Source organism: Amblyomma americanum, chromosome 8 (assembly GCF_052857255.1).
Source record: "Amblyomma americanum isolate KBUSLIRL-KWMA chromosome 8, ASM5285725v1, whole genome shotgun sequence".
NCBI classification, from domain to species: Eukaryota; Metazoa; Arthropoda; class Arachnida; order Ixodida; family Ixodidae; genus Amblyomma; species Amblyomma americanum.
Genome location: NC_135504.1, coordinates 41,231,655 through 41,251,088, shown reverse-complemented (window position 1 = coordinate 41,251,088; position 19,434 = coordinate 41,231,655). Strand labels below are relative to the sequence as shown.

General features: G+C 43.5%; 2 long non-coding RNA genes across 3 annotated transcripts; both read left to right on the top strand.

Annotated features, from left to right (window-relative positions):
- Window positions 1-4,208: 4,208 nt before the first annotated feature.
- Window positions 4,209-11,236, top strand: LOC144100242 (uncharacterized). 2 transcript variants are annotated; one of them, XR_013307568.1, is made up of 5 exons: window positions 4,209-4,369; window positions 4,777-4,847; window positions 8,406-8,512; window positions 8,642-8,822; window positions 11,144-11,236. It is a non-coding gene; the product is annotated as an uncharacterized LOC144100242 (long non-coding RNA). The 2 variants fall into 2 exon arrangements; XR_013307567.1 differs by lacking the exon at window positions 4,209-4,369 and having other exon boundaries at window positions 4,643-4,847.
- Window positions 11,237-11,315: 79 nt separating this feature from the next.
- LOC144100241 (uncharacterized) lies at window positions 11,316-18,520 on the top strand. The gene is made up of 3 exons (XR_013307566.1): window positions 11,316-11,656; window positions 15,381-15,488; window positions 18,443-18,520. It is a non-coding gene; the product is annotated as an uncharacterized LOC144100241 (long non-coding RNA).
- The last annotated feature ends 914 nt before the right edge of the window (window positions 18,521-19,434 follow it).

Here is a 19,434-nt window from a genome sequence, read left to right as displayed (position 1 = left end):
CCGCGTGTCGGCCTCGCGATCTCGCCTCGGTTCGTTCCGCTCTGCGGCAGCGTGTGCATTTCGCGACGCGTAGCTGAACGGGTCCAAAGCGCGGTCGAACAACTCCCAACCCCTTGGGACACGCTCACCAGCAAATCGTGCTGACGCTTCAGCTCTGGAGGGGCTGCGGGCTGAGCTGCCATTCCACGCGCAGCGCGGCTCAAGGGACAGCGATGCGGGTGGGGGCGGCCGATACGCTCGCGCAGAGAGGATGTCTCCCTGAATGCGCTTCGCCTCAGCAGCCAGCTCATCCAAATCTCTGCACCTGACTCCTCTCAGGTAGGCCGTGAATGTCGGGTGCGCTTGTCTCGTGACACGCTCAACTTTCTCCGTGCTTGTGGCGCGAGGGTCAGCGAGGCCATAAAGTTTGTCCATCGCTCGGACGTACTCTAATAGAGACTCGTCGGGGTGCTGGGTGCGGAGCTCCAGCTCTCTCCTCAAACGCCACTCGTAGTTTGCGGGAAGGAATTCGTCGCCGAAGCTTGCGCAAAAATCCTCCATTGTCCTCGCTCGGTTGTCGGCTAGTCGGTACCAGCGGGCCGCTTGCTCCGTCAAACAGGCACAACACGCGCGAGCATTTCGGCGTCTTCGATTCCTGCCACTTGCTGATAATACAGCAGACGGTCGAGGTACTCATTTGCTCGCGTAGTGTCGTGGTACCCCGTGTAGGTAGGCAAGTCTACACTGTAAAAAAATTCCGTACCTATAACGTAGACTATGTACGTTTTAAATACAGAACCACTTCTGCTTTCAATGAAACGTAGGGAATGACAGTATATTCAGTCCAGTATTGAAGGAAACGTCCGTGTTCCTCTGTAGTCGTTGCAGGGAAAAATACTAAACATTCAATTTAAGGGATCAAAACTTAACACGACAGGACGGTTGACCCCATCGACTATGTGTTGCACCAAATGCTCTAATAACTTGCTTAAAGGCAGCAAAAACAGAAGATGCTTATGATGTGACGCCACTTTTACACGATGAACTGCTGGCCCGCGGACTATTGGCATCACATGACATCCGATTTTTTATTTGTCTGGTTTACTCTTAGCCAACAATGTCCGCAAACTAGCATGGCGAACGACCGTGAGCATGTCTAATGTGATTAACACAATGAAGAGCCGAGGAAGGGTGATAACGCATTATGTTGCTTCAAGGTTGAGTGATTGGTACAAATTGTGAGCAACGTTAAATAACAAAGGCCTTAATTTGCTATATTGTTAAAAGCTGACTTGATGAAAATATTTTTCGCTACATTGCTAGCCACATGATAGAGTAACATTTAATAAAAATGTTACTGCAACATTTGCTTCCTGTGAGAAATGCTGCGCAATGAGGTCAACTGTTAGAAAACATTTAGACACAGACAATGGTTGGACAACTTCTCCAAAGTGAAACTGAACACCAGCTGAAAGTACATTGCAAACATGATGAAAGTGCACAATTTGAAAGCCGAATTTCCATCTGCCATTTGGTAAGGAAATAAACAACTGAGTAAACCAAAAGCATGGGCAAACAAATCTGTGAATGCAGTGCAATGTAGCAGTTACATCTTTGCTACACAACCATTAATCAAAAACACCAACTCCTTCATGGATAACAAAAGCACCGACACAACAACATATTGCTCAATGCAATGTTTAATTTGGTAGGTACCTATTGCCGCCCATTCATGCCTGCTCTTCCTGCAGATAAATGAAACGCCACCAAAAAGCAGCGAGCAGCCATAATTGCTGCAGTGACAAGGAGGATGTGCACCATCGATGCTGTTCCCCCATCCTGAGTAGGAAATAATAGCAGTTTTTTCTGGAAATACTCTGAAAGCACGAATTTTCTATCCATCGTTTACTTAGCTTGCACTGACACGACCCATTGTGTACTCGGTACCTTTGACAAACAAGGGGCCAGCCGATAGGCACACAAGACTGTAGAACCTTGCTAACTTGCAAAAAATCAATGCACAGAAAGAAAAAGCTGACAAAGAAATGAGAAATTCCTTATTTGCACTTTTTATACAATACTAAGAATGTGGCTAAGATATGGCATGAACATTGTTTTTTTCTGTTCACTTAGAAACTTTCCAGCCTGTGCTAGCATATTACTGTGATGTAAATAATGAAGCATGCCAGCACTGTACAATATGCTGTACACTTATGAAATACTCCCCTTCAAGGCTACCGCATGCCTCTTACATGCGGTAAAGTTTAAATCTGCCAAACTAGCTAGTCTGCAAGATGAGACGCCAAGCCTCTGACATCTGGCGATGTGTACCTCCCATGTAATTAGGGTGATTGGAGATGCTCCTTTTTGATGGCATTTCAGTTGCTGGGTGTGGAAGGACCAGATATGAAGGGCAACAACTAGACACCAACTTTTTAATCAACATCACAATAAGCAATGTGCCTTAGTTTTCCTTCTGTCCAAAAAGGAGTTTCATTTTCTATGTTCTGTGTACACACAACTGCTTGCATGTGCCCATTTTGGCTTGCTGGGAGGTGCTTTCCTCTGTTAAACTAGAGTTTTAACTCTGGCCTCAGTCTTCTGCGCCTTCTTAATTTTTTGCCAGCGTTCACCTTAAGTCGCGTACAAACTCACGCAGATCTCCACTTTTCTACGTTTCCAGCTGTCACATCTTCTCTGCCTTCGTCATGTCCACCACTGCATCCAATGCCTTCAAGTCTGCTGTGTATAATCATTTTAATTAATCTGCCTACACATGTATTTATGTTAGTCGCTCTCCTCTCTTCGATGCCAATTGGCCCAGAGAGTAAATAAGTGAAATGGTAGTCTAATCTAGGTCTGAGCAATCACGCATTATGTTGAGTTTATTTTAGCACGTTGGCCAGTAGAGAGTGGAAGGAAAAAAAGCTGCTAAGTGGAGCTCGACATGCCTCTCGACCCCTACACTGGAAAGCAGCAGACACCAAGGCATACGTAATCACTAACGACAACAGAACATGACAAGTGTGAATTAATTCAGTAACGTTCGTCGCATTTACCACATTAGACATTCTTCAAAGAGAGTGTACAATTATGTGTTTTGTTTGAACATGGCGCCACAGTACGACAATCATTAACCTTGTGCCAAACAACATAAAATAAACTTCTGCCCAGTAAATGCATTGCTTACAGTGCCACCACGGCACCTGTTTAGAAAATAAGCTCAAAATATTAGTGACATTAAATTTGAGCAGACGGTAATTCCCCTACCCCCTCCCTAAAAAATGAAAAAGGGTGCTCTTCCGACGGTACGTTTGTACGCTGTAATATTTGCGAGTCCAACTAGGTGTGAAATTCAGATATAGATAATTAACGCCAAAGCATTCGGTTGAATGCGAGGCGCCAGGGCGCGGGCAAACAGTAATCGTCTTCAGGTATCCACTGGTGCCACGCCCTGAGGGCCACTGCTCGGCGAATACCATTCATGGCCACGTTCACATCCAACAAGCTTGTCACAAACATCACACAGGTGATGATGCAGCAGCAGTTCATCATTGCTGTTGGCCAGTGCTGAATTTTTTGGCGTGGTAAACGGAATCATCCACCGAAACGCGCGTCGACTGTTACTCGTCAGATTCTTGCAGTCCCACGAGGGAGAGCAGCTTTTCCGTCGGCTTCAAGTCTCCTCTTTCGTTCAGGGCCACTGGCATTGTAACGCACATTCTGCATGATCGTTTTACTACGCACCGATGCCGCACGGGACAGCGAGCTGTTGTATGTACACTCCAATGCAGCGTTCCGGCCACACACATACACACACACACATATACTAAAGACACGCAACGCGCAGGACGCACGCAGCGAACACGGAAGAACAAAAACCCATTCCATAGCGCCTGTTCATTCAACTCCACACTGCGCTAACTGCGCACATGTTTCCGACTGCGGGCTCGGCTAGCGCTTCGACTTCGCCATGGCTAGCCATGGCCAAGCTGCGCTGCCGCTGGTGGTAGTAACGTTCATGCAACGAAAAGAAAAAACAATATATCAAACGATTCAGGTTGTCAGCTAAAAAAGCTACCGTAAAATTAAATACATCTTATATGTTTTTGCCGTTGTGCGCCTTTGCGACATCAGCGACGTGAGCTTGAGCGCGAATACGCGAATGGCTCTATGAATTTCCCGTGTTGCTCCGTAAATTGCAAATGGCTGCGCCGCTAACCTTTAGACATGCTTGCAGAGGTAGTCGGTGCGAACAGTTGGAAGTTCAGTCGACTGGAATTGCTCAAGGAAAGTCAGCGGCACTGCATTTTTATTGTTTCTGTGCATTGCGAGTGACTTTGGCGGCAGCCACTCGGCAACGTCTCCGGTTTGGCGAACTTGTGAGAAGGTGAGCCTTTTGTTCTCAAATTTTGAAAGCGGTTTTTTGTTTGTATTGTAACCCTGCGTCTCGTCGCATGTTATGTTCACGATAACATCAGTACAACGTGCATGCGCTTTCTGTCTCTATTTAGAGTAATATTGGTCGATCAGCGTAAACTTTTGGATTCAATTAAGCACGAACTGTCCATGTTGGTACTGCGTGTCGAATGTGTTTTGAGATGATTCTGAGCGGGAGATGGTGTTCTGATAATTTGTGTACTACCAGATACAGTCTAGACATTTGAAACCATTTATCACACTGAAACAAAGTTGGAAAACTGTTTTGTGTTCATGCATCTGCTGTCCTTAAACTTGACTTTTCGGCAATCATTCGCATGGCTCCTTTGGATCTGGAAAATTGACTACTGTTGCCAGGGGTGCCTGGTAGCAGAGCTCCTGGGGACGCCCAGTGGGTCATTTGTTTGTCCAAGTGCCCAGTACCAAAGGTACCATTCCTGACATTTTTTCCCAGTCCGTTAACCTCATATTCCTTGCAAAGATTACAGTATGTAATCAGGTAGTAAAAAAATTGGTAACTTCTACATATTTCAGAACAGTTCAGAGAAATGCACATGCAGCATCAGTATTCTCTCGGTAGAATTTCTGAGACCTGGATTCATTTCTTCTAGGACTGTGGCAAGCAGTAGGTCAACTGTACATAAATTTATTTTCCTCTGGTGCAAAGTAAAGAGTGCAAACGTCATAAGAGAAGTCTCTAGTCTGTTTCATTCTCACTGCATTTGGCCAAAGCATAATATGAAATGCTGTATGTTTTATGCCCTAGTTTCCTTTACATTGAGCAGTAGATATTGACAGTGAATAGCAAGGCAACTCCACTCGCTGATGATTTTGCCTTTGGCAGCAATACAGGGAATACCTTACCCCATGTGTTATCTCGACAGACTCAAAACTGCGATGGACAGCTGCGTCCACAGCTGCTATCACCTCCCAAGTGCATGCGCTCGTAAGACACATAATAACTCTGGATTGCCATTAACATAGCCTTGCTCATTGCAGTTGCCGATAAACACCTCATAAGTTGTACTATTATGCACTCTTTTCTTTGGCACTATGTATGAGCTTCTGTTTTCGCGCTTTCTAGAAATAATGCATGCAGTTTTGAACTGCGAAAAGAGAATTTACGTTTAACTAGATTGTCATGTCAGTATGTTACAGCCAAATTGTACATTGATGTGAGTGCTGGTGGTTTCTTTTCATTATTTTAGGAGAATGTTATAATTTTACCTATAGCAAATAATAGCCCCCACTAATTAGCTGATTTTGTCATGTCCAGTATTCTGATATGCTAAGCCACAAAAGCATGATTCAGAATGTTGTCAGAACTAAAGGCACTGAGTCTTTCGTGTCAGTAAAAAAACTGCTTTATACCCCTGCCACATGGCATTCCTCGAAGGCCTTTCCAGCAAAGGCACCATTTTTCACCAAAGGAGCGAAAGCTTAACGGAGCAGCGATGCAGCTACACGGTGCAGCCCAAAGGTGAAAGTCGTTCAGGCTTAGCACCCGCTGCTATACTCGAGGTGGCTGAAGTGAGTGTTCTAAAATTAAAGTGGTGTATTCTGTTCATTCGTTGAGCTTTGACAATTTTTTATTCTGATTGCTTCCTTAAAAGTACTGCAACAGCTACTCTCATCAGCAGGAACAGGTTTTGTACGTGTATTGCCTTGGCCTCCATGGGCGCTCGGTGTTGCCGCGCAACACTTTCACTGTCTTGAAATTTGAACATAAAACATAAACACCCGTACAAAAACCAAAGCCAGACACACCTTTCGTATTTGAAAAAAATGTTTTCAAACATTATTAGCTTATGTATTTTTTTTTATTGCTTTTACTTTTTGACTTTGGATGGTACTGCGATCACAGCTTCTCGAATGCCGCGTCTTCGGGCTCCGAAGGTCTCGGTTGAGCGCCTTCGCCTCCAAGGCCCTTAGCGACAAAGGCGCAACATTTTTACCGGGTAGCTGCACTCCTTACGCCTTTGGATATGATTCTCAAAGGCCTTTGCGGTGCCCGTGTGACAGGGGTATTAGTGTGGTATGGCTGCTTGAACACCTGTCCCTGGTATCTCACAAACTGAATAAGGAAGGGAAAAGCCTCAGGGTGCTTGCCGACGTTTCGACAAGAGGACTTGTCTTTGTCTGGCTAAGTGTTCATCATTGGTGGGGTTTAAATAAGGTTTTCACTTCGAGGCGACAGGCCTGTTGTGTGGGACGAGGGTGCGATATGGGAAGGGCGTTACAATGGGGAGCATGAACCTTGACCAGGCATGATAGCTGCTAAAGAAGATTAACCGGTTGACCTGCAAAACTGTGAAAACAAAAAAGCCCAATTCAGTAGAAACGAATCTCGGGGTATGGAGTGTGGATAGTGGGCTTAAATGGCTTTATGTCCAGCCACAACAGGTGGCTTGGTATGGCTGGCTGCCTTTTCCTGAAAAACTAGGATAAAGGAATTAAGGAGCATGGCAGAATAAAATACCAGAGGGGGGTGGGGGGGCAAAATATTTTGAAGTAAAAAGAGAAAATGAGGGCAGGTTCGGAGAAAAGGCAAAAAGAAGGGGGAGGGGGAGGAGTATGGCAGCCAAGGTTCCGAGAAGTGATGTCAGGAGGTGCAGGGCGTAAGGTTAAAGTATAACAATAAATTAAAGAAAGCAGGAAAGGAGGGGAAAATGTGGGTTGGGAAACCTCTGACCATGTGCAAGGCCTTTTCAAATAATTATGCCAATTCCGGAATGTACAGAGCTGGCCACATTTAGTGCAAACATGTGAGCGCATGGCCGCACTCTTTAGAGGTCCACTGTGTGCGGCGCAGCCACTCATCGCTGCAAAATGGCGCAAGAGGAGATGCACCTGGATGTGGTGCTTCGTGTCATGTTACACTTCGATGTGTGGCAATGTCAGACACAGTGGCCCAAAGAGCACAGCCATGTGCTCGCGTGTTCGCACTAAGAGTGGACAACCCTGTACTTGATTCTAAGTTTCCTCTGTATATGTTGACCCCAGACGAAAACAAGTTGTCTTGTCGAAACGGCAAGCACCCTGAGATTTTTCCTTCCCTTGTTCACTTTTTGAGTGTCAAGAAACCATCTGCCTACTCTCTCTGTACCATGCACTCCACATCTTGTACGGTTATCTTTGTATGTATACACCAGTGATAAATCATGAAGGAAATCGAGGGATTTGTATTTGTATTGCTTAACACTTACTTTAAAGCTATATCATGAGGGTATAGTTGAAAATGTGCTACGGGGGCTTGGTTGTGTGTCGTGACTGGTTTCTCTTTATCAGGGCTACTTGACAGCCACCATGAAACGCAGGCTTTTGAAAAGTCGTTCCTCATATAAAAGAGCGTTTCCACTGTTACAATGGAAATGTTATTTGCTAAAAACTTCAATCATTGCAGTTCAGGGATTGATATTTTTCAAATAACTAACCTGAAGTTCAAAACCTGCAGAAGGAACTATGTAACTTTTTTCCTGCCTTAAAAACCCAGTACTTATTTGCCAGTTTCAGCAAGCAGAGGTCTGTTTCATGGCACATACTTTCCACTACCTTGCATGAAAATTGTGCAGTACAGGCCCACCATAAAACTAGGGGCATAGTATACTGCTTTTATGCAACTACTTTGGCGTTAGACCATGCATAGCATGGTCCTAAAGTTATTCTTTTCATTTGCAACTGGTTCATAAAAGGCCTATTCTGGCAAAAGGCATTTAGCAAAATTATCTTCCTCTGAATGCTTCTAAGGATAACTTTAGTTCATTCAGGAAAATATATATTGACAATATCTCTTAAAGGCATGATTGTCCATATTAGCTCTTGTTACCTCACAGTATTTAGTTTTGTGCCTCCAGCATCACTGACTTGCATCATATGTTAGAGTAGTAAAAAGCTCGCTGTTGGTTTAAACCACAACTCATGATGGGGCTGTGCACTTTTTGTTGTGTTACATGAAATATACTTATGTATGAAACAATTTCTTTCAGCTGCACCTCACATGATTCAAATTCCATCAGAAGAAAGGCTGCAACACAACATTGCTCACTATCTGTTGCTTTCCCAGCACATAACATGCCATAACAGCACATAGCAGGTAAGATGTGAACAAAAACAGTGCATGTATATGTTCCACACATGCATTTTGTGTACTACCAACACTATGATATGATTAACTATGTCATGTAAGAGAGAGCACACAAATCATTTTTTGTATATATTGCAGCATGGTTATTTCAAGTTTTAAACTGGCCATTGAAACGACCCATTGTATCACCGCTGGTTACCCGATGGCACTGGGGATCGAACTCCACACCTACCGCTTGCGAGGCAGATGCTCGGACCACTAGGCCACTCCTGCGGTCCCCCCACTGATGTTGCTTACACCAGGCGCTGTTAAAGCCCCGGTATGTATGTTAAATGCATTTTAGAAAACCATTCACTTCCAAAGTACCATTTCATCTTTATAGCAAAACCACAGTTCGCCTAGCTAGACAAACCTGCTGCATACAAGCCAGCAGAAGGGTTGCACATACATGCTTCGTTAGGAAAACATAAAAATCAAGCAGAGCCTGCCCTTCGTGGTGCATTATACCCTGATTTTGAGCAATGATCAAGATAGGCAGATGGTCATTTCATTGAACACTTGCATGATACATTCGTAGAATCGAAAAGACAAGTACTATTGCAAAATCTTCAAACAGTGTTTATTCTCAGAGAAAACATATGATGAAAAAGTGTTGGATTAGTTATGGTGCACCTTGTATGGGGAAAGGGGCTCCCACTTTGTGAAAGGCTTAATTTTGGAATAACGACAGCGTTTAAACTAGTTGGGTTACCATGTTTAGATAGTGGATGTGCTCAAAAAGACATTGGAAGTAAGCGCACTGTGTGGAAATCTCTTTCTGTATCCTTGTCTTTTCGAGCGCTTTCACGATATAAACTTAATTTTGCAAGAGAGCAAGGAAAACAAATATTTAAATTCTGATAGTTAAGGATAAAAGATCATGTTTCATTGTGTTGCTTAAAGTGTACATTGTATCACTATTGCTGTATTGCAGCACTTCTGTCGTGGCCTTGCATTGCAGCCTCTTGACTTTTGTTTGTATAATAGGCAGTCCTTTTTTTCATTCGATTGCAACACTGTAGGAGTTACTACAGAGTTGCGTGGTAGCGAACTCTCAGATTAACGGTTTGCATTATTACGCCCGCATAACTTGCTAAGTGTTTCACTGCAGTCTTGTTACTAAAACAGCCTCTTGAAAGTATTCAGCCTGGTGGTCATTGAGGGTTACTGTTCACATATCAAAATGCCGGATCAGCTGTATACTCTTTACAGCTACCAGAATTATGGTACATTTCATGACATGCTGGCTGAAGAGTGCTGGAGCACCAGACTGGGGATTTGGATGAAACAATTTTCAAATGTGTGCTCGGTATCACGCTGTTTGGTTCCAGTTGTGGAGAGGTTTTCTTTTCATATTTGTTCTGTCAAACATTTAAATTTTGGGCAATATGTTGTTGCCTTTATCTTGTGTTCTCTTTGTTGTTGAGGTTTAGTATTTTTGGCACAAGCACTCCACTCTATTACTTTTCAGTATAATTTAAAATTTGTAGGGCACGTCATGAAGAATAATACTTCTACTTGAATAATCTGCATGTGTTTATGTTCTCATTGTTGATATAAAAACTTAGTTGAGACAGCTTGTATTTTAGCTCTGGCTAGAATTTTTAGGAGAGCCTCAGTAACATAATCACATGACCAACACAAACTTGGTATTATTGTTTGTGCAATGAAAAACAGTTTTAAAATCGTTATTAACAGCTGTCAGTGTAGGACTGGCCTAAAATGTTTTGTGCTCTATGTAGCTCTTCTCTGAGGCAGGATTAATTCATCTGCACCTGCAGCCTGATACCGCCAAGATACCAATTCTTGGGTGAACTTATGATTTCTTTTCACTGAGCAAACTTGCATCATCTTGAAGCATGGAACTTGAGCTGATTCTTAACAGCTCTAGTGTAGCGAATTTCATTATCCTCATTGCTTAGTTTACATTCACCTTAGGACAATGGCCTTTTCCAGTTTAATTATCTGTGTCTTGCTCCAGCTACATGCCACACTATCAGAAATCACCTAATCTTATCTAGTGAGCTTATAATCAGCTATCTCCTGCTATATTTTCCTTAGGATGAAATTCATTTTGTTGCGATACAATGCACAAGCTGTTTCCTGGCGTGGTGCTCAGCTTATCTGGAATGAAATGCTTGGGAAATGGGTCTCTGATTTCACCTTGAGTAGACGAAATTAACTTGTGCTAAGGCACTCTTTGGCCACAGATGCCCTTGTGCCATTAAAATCCATCAAATTCATTATGTTGCCCTAAGATACCATTGGTGATTCATTCTCTGCATTGTATGCCCTGGCCAGATCCATTTTCTTCTTTTAATTTCTGCCAGAATATTAACAACTTCCTTGTTCATCCCTGTTATGGTTTCACTCGGTCAGTTGTTCTATTAATAATTATAATCACTTTATTGAAAACATATTTTGGGCTAAATGGCATCAAGTTTGCCACTCTGCATAATGATATATATGTTTGGTCTTGTATGTCTTTACTTGTGTGGTAATGTTTATTTTGTGCTCACTGTCTAAACAACCATATTTGCCTATGATATCCTAAGCCCTTCTATACCTATTTTCCTTCCCCCTGGCTCTTTTTCTTTTCAGTCATTCCTCCTCTTTCCTTTACACCGGCCATTGGTCACAAGGCTGCTGTGGGAACGACAGTCAGCACTGGGCCCTTTTTTGTTCATGGAACCTGCACTGCTACGATTAGCACATAGTACGTTATCAGTATTTTTGTGATACTGCATTTATTGTTATTTATGAAGCAGTTGGCTAAGGCAATGGTAGCAGTGTTGGATATTGCAATATATTAAGCATATATCTCACTTGCAATATATCAGTGTGTTCACTATTACACTACCCTCTATTTCTTTCAGTTCAGTTATTTGGCTATAGATATATTGTGCTGCTTTCCTAGTTTAGTCCACTCAAACTAAAACTTTGCTCTTTGTGTCACAGGTAGAATCTACAATGATTGCTGCTCTGTGTCTTGTAAGCAGGAGGCAGTGTTCAATGGAGCCATGAACTTTCCTTGGAATTGAAAAGCCTTTGCCGTATTATGCGCTGAACCACGAGTGTGAAGAGGAAAATGTCATGCCTTGGATTTCTGCAGAGGTGAGCCATTGCGGTGAATCCACCAGCGCGAAAGACAGGGATGAGAAAGGAGACAAGACAGGTGCTGACTCGCGACTATAGTTTATTGGCGTGAACAGGGAATATATAAAAAGCCAAGCAATACCATAAACCATGTAGTTACAGATAAGCATACAGGACAACATGAGTCAAAAATCGCCCTCAACATTTCCCTGATCGAGGTAGTCCAACTCATTGTGTGTTAACACGATAGACAAAACACACATTCTTCACGGAGTCATAAGATGTGTCTAGCCTCGATAATCTCCCATTTAATCTCTCTGAATTTACTGCCAAAATGCGTGTTGCCAAAAGGAAAGGGTAGCAGACTTCACATCCCGTGCAGTGTACAGCAGAGTTACCCCAACCACCTAGCCAAGCCCCTACCCTCTTGTGTTCCTGTAGTCTTACATTCATACACCTTCCAGTTGCACCTACGTAAACCAGACTACAAGATAATAATATTTGATACCACATTCATTTTACAAGGTACATATACATTTCACTCTACACGTGTACTTTTCTCGAGCCACATTCACAGAATTATTCTTAAAATTTTACATGCTTTAGACAACGTATTAGGGGCCGAGAAAGCCACTTTTACATCATACCTTCTGGCCACATTTTTCAAATTTTGCGACAATTTATGTACATACGGTAACACAACTGGTCTTTTGGCATCTCGCTGGCTGGCCCCAGCCAGATTGTGCCGGTCGCCGCAAAACTGTCTCAGCTTCTTTAACAATTTATCATATGCTCTTGCAGTAACAAGGTTTGGAAATCCTGCGTTCGTTAACCTTAAAATCTGCTCTTGGAAACTAGTCGTCATGCTGTGAAAGCATAATTTCATGAATTCTGAGCCCGCGCTAGAAAGTGCAATGCTATCTTTCACTAGCTTGGAATGGTCGACATGTAGCCAGGTAGCAGCTTAACACTCGCCAGCACACATGAAGTGTGCTGAACATCAAGGTAAGGTCCAGAAACCACAGCTCTTTTTCTTGGGACATTTGCTCCAAGGTAAACCTGAGATAAAGGCCTTGCTCCTTAAACAACTTGAGAAGATGTACAGGTCCCGAACTATCACAACCTTTATAAAAGACCAGAAAATCATCCACATAGGAAAAGATTTTTCCCCCAGCCCATGCACATTCTAGACAATTATTCTATCCACCCTACTCAAGAAAATATTGCTTAGCACAAGGTCAACCTTTGAACCACTACATATTCGAGACTTTAGAACACATACCGCACTGCACTACTCTACAAACATGCTCTTCAAATAAATGCTATTCAATAACATGCTCTTCAGATAAATTTCAGAAAAGGATTCATGCAAAATTATCTCTGGTTATTTGCAAAAGCATCTGTCTACTTCGCATCTTGAAGATCCATTTCTTGTACTCAATTCGCAGTGTGGTTGAGTATCTTAAGAATGACAATCCAGCGGATTGTCTTGTGATTAATGTCGATGTAGAACTATTTTATTCTATCCCGTATGAAGATCTTGTGAAAAGCTTATGAATGTGTATATCAGAGCACAACGATGAGCTCGTGTTTAGGAATGGGTGTGTAACATGTCTTTTTTGGCACTTGCCTCCTTTTATTTGAAGTGAAGAGCATGTTCGTGGAGTATGGCAGTGCGGCATATGTTCAAAAGTCTGCTAAATGTATCGATTCGAAGGTTGCCCCTGTGCTAAGCAATATTCTCTTAAGCAGGGTGGAAGGAATGATTGCCAAGAAATTGCATGGGCTGGGGGAAATCTTTCGCTACGTCTATGATTTTCTGGTCTTTTACAAAGGTTGTGATAGTGTGGGACCTGTACATATTGTGAACTTGTTTAAGGAGCAAGGCCTTTGTCTTAAGTTTACCTTGGAGAAAATGTCCCAACAAAAAGAGCTGCGGTTTCTGAACCTTACCTTGATGTTCTGCACACGCCATGTGTGCTAGCGATATTCACCCAGGAGTGTTAAGCAGCTACTTGACTGTTGGTCGAACGATTCTAAGCTAGTGAAAGATAGCATTGCGTCGTCAAGTCTAGGCTCGGTATTGGTGAAGCCATGCTTTTACAGCGTGACAACTGGTTTCCAAGAGAAGATTTTAAGGCTAATGAAAGCATGATTTCCCAACCATGCTATTGCAGAAGCGTGCGATAAATTGTTAAAGCTGAGCATAGAAGATTGGGCAAGTTGGTCTGACATGCTAAAGATAAGAATGGCGCAGCATCAAGTAACGAGGACAACAGGAGAGCACACCCACGCACAAGTGCCATCCTTGGAGCGGATGCAGAATCTAAGAGCGTGTACTTGACATTCAGCGTTGGCAGCCAAGGATCGGGCTCGTTCAATCTTTAGCGTTCAAATCCGTGTTTCCTCGTTTCCTTGACTGTCAACGCTGAATGTCAAGCACGCGCTCTTGGATTTTGTATCTGCTCCAGGGTTGGCACTTGTGTGTGGGTGTGCTGTCCTGCTTTCCTCGTTACTTGATGCTGTGCCATTCTTCCCTTTAGCATGTTAAAAGCTGAAACCCCTTCGCAGGGACTGGCATGATCAGGCTGGGGCCAGCCAGTGAGATGCCAAAAGACTGACTGTGTTGTTGCAGATTGTTGCAAAATTTGAAAACTGTGGCCAGAAGGTATGACGTAAAAATGGTGTGTTCGGCCCCTAATAAGTTGTCTACAATCTGTAAAATTGTTAATAATTTTGTGAATTTCGTTAGGGAAAAGCACATGTGTCGAGTGAAACGTGGCAACATATATGTGCCTTGCAACCATTGCATGCATTGCATACCATTATCATGTGGTTGGGTTTATGTTGGTGAAACTGGAATGTGTATCAATGTAAGACTACAGGAGCATGAGAGGTATTTGAATATTGGTATGGGTTGTAACTTATCTGCATATTACAAGGGATGTGAAGGCTGCTAGCCATTCCTTTCGGCAACACGCATTTTGGCACTACGTTCACAGCAGATTAACCAAAAAATTATCGAGGCTAGACACATCTTATGACTCGGTGACGAATGTGTGAGTGCTGCCTATAGCGTTAACATGCAGCGGGTTGGACTGTCTAGATGAGAGGAATGTTAAGGGCAATCTTTTACTTATGTTGTGATGTAGCTTATGTGTAATTGTGTAGTTTGTGGCGTGTGGCTTTTCTGTATATAATCTGTTCACTTCAATAAACTTCAGTTGCGAGTCAGTGCCTGTTTTGTTTCTTTTCTCGTCCCTGTCTCGTGCCGATAGATTCAAGTACTTGCAGAGTAGATTCACTGAATTGTGTACTTGCAGAGGCTTGTGAAAAAACGAGAGGAATTTTCTTTCCTTTATGTGGAATGGAAGGTTGAATTTTTTTTACTTAAATTTTTGCAGCATTAAATTCTATTCGGAAAGGTAAAACCCACTTTATTGTACATTTTGTGTGCAATGGTGCCGGTGGCTGCATGCAACTGAAAACATTCGTCCAGGTTATCTAGCTAGCGTCCTTCTTCCTTGTGCCACATTTTCTGAAATAATATTTTGTCAGATTTATTTCAATCAGAATTTCTAAGAACATATTGGTGATCACATAATTTGGTGATCACATATGACATAATTCAAAGCGTGATCATTGGTATTTTTTAGTCTGGGGCAGTACAATGAGAAGTACATAGTATATAGTAAAATTAAATATGACCAGTCTAACATAAACAAAACTACTTTTTTTAAAGGAAAATTTTGCTACCGAAGTGCTGGAGTGACATGGCATTATGAAGACGTGGACAGTGTGCTGTATTCATGATGGCACGAGAACTTGCGTACAGTGCTTCAGGTAACTGGTGAGTACCTTGGTGCTGTGCTTCTGCTAATGTAGCCAAATTATGTTTTTAATCTAAGAGCGTATCTGAAAACTTAAGCAAAAATTGAGTAGTATTTAGATATTCTTGCACCAGATACCACTGTGAGAATTAGTTATTAATGATGTGTCTCACATGTACCCTTGTCTGCTGAATATAGTAAGCATGGCTTTCGAGCTGAGTGCCTCCGACGTATGAAAAAAAATGGCCACTGGGCTGCTCCACAACGCGTGGAGCAGCCCTGTGTAGCACATTCAGGCTTCATGGAGTGGAGAATGAAGGCAGTAAATAATTTAAGAGTAGAAAACACAGCACAAACCACAGGACCAGGAAACTGACAGGACACACCGATTCTGATGACACTCTTTGCATGAAGGGTGTTATAAAGTTGCCTGTCATGTAGAGCAAGATGGAGGTCGCACAGGACGGGTGTTAAATATGAGTTGATGCAGACACCTGCATTACGTAGCACTCACTGTAGAACTCGAGCAAGAAGCAAAGGTAACAGCTGAGCATGGCCACTCTTGTGCTTTCCTCCGCAAGCAATCTAGGATTGCACTTAGAAATCTTTTATGCTTTCTCTTGACATATACATCATTGCTGCATGTGGCGAGGAAAAGTACATACCCTTGATGTCAAGTGACAGTGAACTCACAGGGCTGGTAACAGCTCACTGAGGTGTTGTGGTATATCTACAGGGCACCTCATGAGAACAAAGAGCCCTTGAAGGAATTCTCTCAAAGTTTGTTGCCACATGGACCTCTTCGTAATCAATGACTCTAAAAGGCAAGCCTTCCTTTAGTGTCACAAAAAAAGGCCTAGGACATGGGTCTTTTTGCTTCTCCATTAGTGCCAAAATGTTTGCTAGCGAGATCTTTCGCAGATATATAATTATTTCACAAAATGTCAAGAAGGAGACTGAAGCTGCACCAAGCAGTACCAGTAAAAAACTTATCACAGCTGTTCAAAAAGCAGAAAGACTCATGCCTTCATCCTTATTTTGCATCGGACACATGAGGACACTTCGTCTTTCTGGGTCATCATTTTAAAAAGGTTCACATGGCAACGGCCTTTGGTTAAATTTCTGCCAAGAGCCCTTTTTTTGAAACTTGAGCATCCGTTCCTTGTGAGGCACACTGCAGAGATATTGGAATGCCATAATAAAAAGCGTCATAATCTGCCGCAACGGGCATGCCCGGGGACTTTCACTTCGTCTTGTCTTGCCTATAACAAATTGAATGGACGATAAATTCGGCAAGCGTCTCCCACCTTTTTCAGATGTTACCAATGTTCCTTGCTCGCTAAGTTGTGCATTTAGTACTATGTACAGAAAGGCACCTGCATTGAATTGCATCTGGCCCCCATCCTGAGCTACTTTCTATTTGCACAAAATGATAAGCAACTGTAAAGACTTTCCTGCGCACAGTGCCGCCCGGGATAGGATAGGATAGGAAAACTTTTATTGAATCATAAGTATTTAGGCGATCAGAAGTCTTCTTGCTTGCTTCGCGTGTCGCTGTCTTCACGCTGCGCTGCAGGGAAGGCTTCCTCAGCAAAGGGTGGTCCCTCAGTCCAGGGCTCCACTGAGTTTGGCTGCATCCCGTGCGTGCTCTACCATCCTCTTTTGGACGGCGAGCTCGCAGCTGACGAGCCGGCTCTCCCAGTGCTCCGCACTCGGGGGTTTGTGTTCTCGGAATGCGTTGTTTCGTTCGCATTCCCATGTTATGTGAAATAGTGTGGGTGTGGCCCCGCACCACGGGCATGTGCCCCTATATTCCGTTGGGAACATCTTGTTGTATATAAAGAGGTTGGGGAAGGAACCTGTTTGTAATCTACGCCAATCTGTTGCCTCCTCCTTTGTTAGTGCTTTATGCGGGGGCGGATATTTATATCTCACCCCTCTGTGATGTTGGAGTAGTTCTGAATAGCTCTCCCCGAGGATCATGGCGCTCAGACCACGGCTCTCCTGCTGCTGTCCGACTCGGAAACAAAAAGCTCGAGCTAGACCATCCGCCGCCTCATTGCCCCTTATGCCCTCGTGCGCAGGTATCCAGATTAAATTATGTTGGACTGTTATGCTCTCTGAGAGGTTGCACTCTCTGAGCACCTTAAGAGCAGCTTTGCTAATTCTGCCCTTCGTATAATTTCGACAGGTCTCTTTCGAGTCCGTGAGAATATTCAATGATTTGTTCTCCCTATATCCTTTTGCTGCCGCCAGCGCCACGGCTAACTCCTCGGCGTCCGTTATACTCCAGATTTCCGTGGATGCCCCGGAGGTTAGTTCCCCATCTTTGTTTACTACCACTGCCGTACCTATGTATTTGCTTCTGCCGCTCGCTACTTCCATAGCGCTTGCGTCCGTGTAGAAGGTGTTATCCTTCCCCGCTAGTGTTCTTTCAATGTGTTCTGCCCTGGCCTGCCTTCTGCATTCGTGGAGCCTGGGGTCCATGTTCTTTGGAATGGGTCTGACATAAAATGTTTTCCTTATTTCGGTAGGCATGTCTTCGTACCGCTTTGTGTCGATGTATTCGCAGCCTATTCTGTCGAGCAGTGCTCTCCCAGTGTAGGTCCCTCCTAGTCTTTTAATTTGCGATTTTCGTTGCGCTTCCACCAGTTCTAGGAAGGTGTTGTTGACGCCAAGCTGCATGAGCTTTTCGTTGGGTGTGTTTCTTGACAGGTGTAATGCTGTCTTGTATGCTTTCCGCCCGGGAAAGCGCATTTTGTCTGCTTCTTTCTGGACCTGTGGTTTTTACTGTTTACTGTTATGAGAAATGAATTTTGGGCAATAAATTATAACGGGTTGGTTCTCGGTGAATGGCTTTTGAAAGCTTCTACGAAAGCCGATTGTTCAATAGCGGATGGTTGAAATGTATTTGTGAAATTTATATTTGCTGTTGTGTGACCACTAAATGAGGATTTTTTTTTATGCTTTTCAGATGGATCCGACAGCAATGTGCAGATGTACAATGTGTGTAGTTTGCCATGAAAATAAAACGTATGTACTTGTACTCACCCAAACACTTACCACTCTTTCATTCTAAGCTGCATTCTTTGTACGTATGCACTACATAATATGCGTAAAGGAAAGCCTTGTACATAATTCTTATTTCTTCGGCACCTGGACAGCTATATCTGCAGTGAACATTGCGGGCAGAAGCTATACGAAGACGCATGTTCATGTACTACAGAAAGTACATAAATACAATACAGATAATTTCCGCTCTAGATGAAATGACTTCCGAGTAAACGGAGGACGTATGCATACACATTGCGGAAACTTCAATAAGAACAAAACATAAGCATTCGTTGTGAAAAAACGATTTCGGTCTCGTGCATAGCATGGCGTGACTTTCCGTTACCAAGAATGTGACAGTCGTCATACGGAGTCTCTGTTTCTGACATTTAGTCCGTACCTCATGTTGCGGAAAACCCTCCGGCAACGCATTACCAGCGGGTTTCTCTGTACTGCGGACCATTTTTTTTTACAGTGTATGCTAACACATGGTGACTGGGCCGGGGCTCGCAAATTGTTTTTCAAAATACCCGCTAGACTCTGCATAACCTGCATTGCGTTCTGCAAGAGCCCCTCGGATGATTGCGGACTAACGCCCACGGAGTTGGGCGCAGCAGCTGATGGCGTCGAATGATGAGGCCTAGGTGCCTCTTTTTTCGCGTCGCGGAGCGGCGAGGCGCCCGATGTGGACTCCCCTAAGCCAGGTCTAAGTCCTGCCAACGTGTCAGTGGGTGCTCCTCGGCTATTCAGCGTGGAACGCCCAAGATTCACACATTCAAACCCTTCCAAAGGCGCGTCAAGTAGGGAGCCCTGGTTCTGTGCCGCTGGCTCTGACAGCATGAACAAAGACTGAAAGTCAGGTCACCGGCTGTCATCCTTTGTTAGGGCGACGGCAGTCGTTCGCTCGAAAAAAAA